At 48.8% G+C, this 3,886-nt stretch overlaps 1 long non-coding RNA gene across 1 annotated transcript; it reads right to left on the bottom strand.

The window, feature by feature from the left end:
* Positions 1 to 253: 253 nt before the first annotated feature.
* Positions 254 to 3,381, bottom strand: LOC127482304 (uncharacterized). The gene is made up of 3 exons (XR_007908498.1): positions 3,299 to 3,381; positions 1,222 to 1,272; positions 254 to 406 (listed from the first exon to the last, which is right to left on the bottom strand). It is a non-coding gene; the product is annotated as an uncharacterized LOC127482304 (long non-coding RNA).
* Between the last annotated feature and the right edge of the window lie 505 nt (positions 3,382 to 3,886).

Raw genomic sequence — 3,886 nt, 5'->3', positions numbered from 1 at the left:
TCACTGTACAGAACTCTGGCACGTGCTGTAACTCACATTGGACTTGTGGGAATTTCAGCAGGACGGAGTCAGACTCAAGACAGACGGAACTCAGAGGGAAAGGATGAGTGTTCTCAAGATAATTCGATGTTTCCAGTCCCAGATAAAACACCACGACTCCCAGATGTGTGAAAATCAGCAAATACTTAAGGTTAAATATATATATATATTTTTTATTTAATTTTTTTTGCCAAGCAGATGTTCTGGACAAAGCTCCTGGTTGGCTGTGGGCGTGTGGAGTGGTTCAAAGTGCCATCTGCACTGGAGACAGTAATGGGATGTGATGGGAGCGCAGACACAACACGGCAGAGGCGGCTCTGCCTCACCCCCACCATTGTCCTCCAGCCTCTGGGAGCTCTGCCTGCATCTGGCAGAAAAGTTGATCAACTTGGGGTAGCTAATCAGGCTGCTGCAATTTCCGGCCCTTTCTTTCCCAGATTCCTCAGATCAAAGTTCAAGTCCCAGAATTATTATTCCCCCGAATGCTTAATGAGCTCCAACCGAGGGACACCAAAGGCAGAGCTCAAACATTGACCGTGCACTTCATTGAGTTTGGCCAATGTGGCTAAAAACAAGAGGGTGGGATCCATGGCATGCAAAATCACAATATACAGATTCGTGTTTTAATCCAATTAAGATTCCTACACGGGAGCAGGGGCACAAAAAAAAAAAAAAAAAAGGGTTTCAGTGGCTTTGTAAAGTGAGATCTGCTTTCCTCGTTGCTCTCTCCCCATATTAAAAATTTTTTGCAAAGGTAGAACTGGCCTTGTCGTCAATCATTTCTAAAGAGCTCCCTTTGGGGAGAACAGCAGAGCCCCACAAGCACAAAAGACTCCTTGAAGACTAAAGTTCGGGATGTTGAAATGCAAAAGTCAGATTTTTGCCAGGAGGCACGATTTCTGAAGCCAGATGATTCCACCTCAGATTAAGTTATTGAAGATCTTTGCATGCAGAAACATTTCTTTGTTCTGGCAAGCACTCCCCGAGTTTTCTATTCACAAACGTGACCCCAAGGAAAGCCAGCCAAGATTCTTTTGCTTTATCAGGTCAGAATGTTCGGGGCCCAATTATTTTAATAGTTACAGAAAAAAAAAAAAAAAGAAGGAAAAAAAACACACCCACCCTGACAATGGTTCAGTACACCAGTGAGAACAGTACTGAGGGACTTAACAAGTCACTCACTCTAACATCTGGCATGTTCTTTCGAGAAGACTAAACACATGGAGAGTCTTGCTGCAAAAGTCAATGGAAAGGAATGATAATTGCTCATTAGAATGCCTCCTCCACAGGTTATTTTTAACTTCCCCTACTCTTTCTAATCACGGTGCACGCATCAGATGCTACTGAAAAGGGTCAGTGCATAGGTTTCTCCTCTCCAAAAATCACACTGGTGACAAAGGCCTTTCATGGAGCTGAGGATTCACATTCTGCACCCGGGGCACCTGTTCTGTTTGGGCCCCCGCCTGCAGCCTAAAAACAAAACAGTCCCCAAGCCCCACACCCTCAGCCAGCCAGCCAGACTGCACAGGCACTGAATGGCAAAATGGAGAGCTTTGTTTCAACCTGTGGCACAGACAATCGTTTTCCCTCTCCCTCAGCTCCAAGAAGGGGAAGAATCCCAGGTGCCCAAAGGCAGGGATGGGAGACACTGAGAACAGGGACAGAGTTTTGTATCAGGAGCTTGGTGTCAACAAAGCAATAAGGCAGAAGTCACTAAGAGTCAAATGAAGCAAAGCAGTTATTTATCTACTTTCAGAGGAAGTAAAATTCTGGCTGAATTTCCACAGCGTGTTTCACCCTCTGATTTCAAGGCTTAGGGCTGGAGGTTGTTAAAATCAGTGTTACCAGGGCAGAGCCATGAGAAGAGACAGCAAACTGGTCAGGGAATATTGGGCTGTATCAGCCTGGCTTGGCAGGGACCCCTCTGCATCCTCTGCCTTTCAGGCAGTGCAGTGCAAAGACAACTCAGCCCAGCCCTGCCTAAATGAGTTCAGATCTTTTTGCTGAGCCCATCACCATAGAATCTGAGCCTTTGTAAGCGACACAAAAACTATTTGCATGGGTCACCCCACTTCCTCTCAACCTAGTTACATGAAACTTTTCTTTTTCTTTTTTTTTCTTTTTTCTCCTTTTTTTTTTTAATGGGGGTTCAGCAGAGCATTTGGAAAAAGGGGGGGTGGGGGGATTCTTTGTGGTGTAACATCAAAGACTGCACACAAGGAATCTTGTTCTGAAGCCTCTCACCAGGAAAAGCCAAATGAATTAAAAGCTCACATCAGACAGTCAGAAGACAGCAAAGGCAACGGACCTGGAGGCACAAGGAAAGCTTAAATCCAACAGTTTATGGCCTGGACTGGGGAGGCTGTGTCCTTATTTAAGGCTTTTTAAAGCAGCAAAAAGCTGTTTGAAGAGGAACTGAAGGCCACGCTCATAATGGGCTGTAATTTGTTTGTTTATCTGTCTGTTTTTAATGAAGGAACCACAGAGCCTACTGGAGAATATTCGAGTTTCACTTCTGTCATTGTCCCAGCCATTCTCTAAGAGCGCTGCCACCACATCAAACAGCTGCCAGAGCTCCCTAGGAACGGGCCTTAAAACACGTTTCAGAGCACTGAGCCCTGGGGGAAGGCAGTGGCTGGACGCAAACCTTGGAATCTCCTGGAATGCAAATCTTCTTTCAGCAGCCAGCCCCGGCCCTGACAGTAGCATCCCTCACGCCTCCTGCTCCAACCTGCCCCCGGACCACCCTGAGAGGATAAATTGCAGGCAGAGAGGGATTTGAGAGCAGGCATAGAAGGGCTTTTCAGCCTTGATAAGTGGAGCGAAGCTGCCAACAAACCCGGCCACCTGCGCCGCGGCCACCGCCACGCTCCCTCCAGCTGCCCCCAAACCTCCAGCACACGGCTCCCTGCGCCTGCCAGGGCACCCCAGGGCCAAAGGCAGGCCAGGGATTTGGAGGTGAAAGCCTGCAGCTCCCAGGATCCATCCCGATCCAAGCCATCTAGTGTCCGCTCCCAGCTCCCGGGCGCGAAACCCGCACCGCGCTCCTTGGGCGCTTTTCCCTCCCCGCTTTGGGGCAGATCCTCGCTCCGTCCAGGGACGCGTTCTTCCCTACCACCGGGTTTTGCCACACTGGTTTGCTTCTGTGTTCAGTAAACTACCCGGAGGTGCCCAAGAGGAATTAACCTCCCTCCTGGGTCAAGTTTTCCTCCAAGGCCACGCTGACTTTTCGCTGCCGCATCCACAGTGCAACACTGACCTCCTGTGGCTGCCGCTCCTCGGCCACGGCCCCACGGCAGCTCTGCTCTTCTCCCCACCCAGCTGAGCAATATTTAGATTGTTCTGGGCAAAACGGGCTGGAAAACACCCCTCCTCTGCGCCCTTCACTCTACTCGTGTGACCGTCCATGTGTCTATCAGCAGAGAGAGGGTGAAAGAAAAACTTGCCTTTCCTCCACTCCTGGCATCAGTCCCAAAGAAAACCAACCTTTAGGATGTCAAACTATTCCCTTCAGTGAGAAAAAGACACGTATTCCTACAAAACAAGGCTCGTGCTATGCAGGGTTCTTGTGACATCACCTACATGCAGTTGGATTCCACCCTTCCATTCCACCACCAGTGGCAATGGTAACGTGATTTCTGTTTATTCTCATGGCTGCCTAAATTCAAAAAGAAATGGCACCTTGCCTGTGTTGGAAAGGGGTCTTGGGGACACGAGGATGTCCAGTCATTCCCACAGATACCACTCTGAGCAATAGAGTGGGAAGTGCAGTTTGTTCAGGGGTTTATGGTTGTCCCACCTCCCAGGTGCTGAAACAACTTCCACGGGGTGTTTTCCCCTCCTGCAA

The sequence above is a fragment of the Manacus candei genome, unplaced genomic scaffold, assembly GCF_025592945.1.
Source record: "Manacus candei isolate 608988 ecotype Guabito, Panama unplaced genomic scaffold, ASM2559294v1 h1tg000086l, whole genome shotgun sequence".
NCBI lineage: Eukaryota > Metazoa > Chordata > Aves > Passeriformes > Pipridae > Manacus > Manacus candei.
The sequence above is the reverse complement of the archived record's forward strand: the minus strand, read 5'-3'. Positions and strand labels throughout refer to the sequence as shown.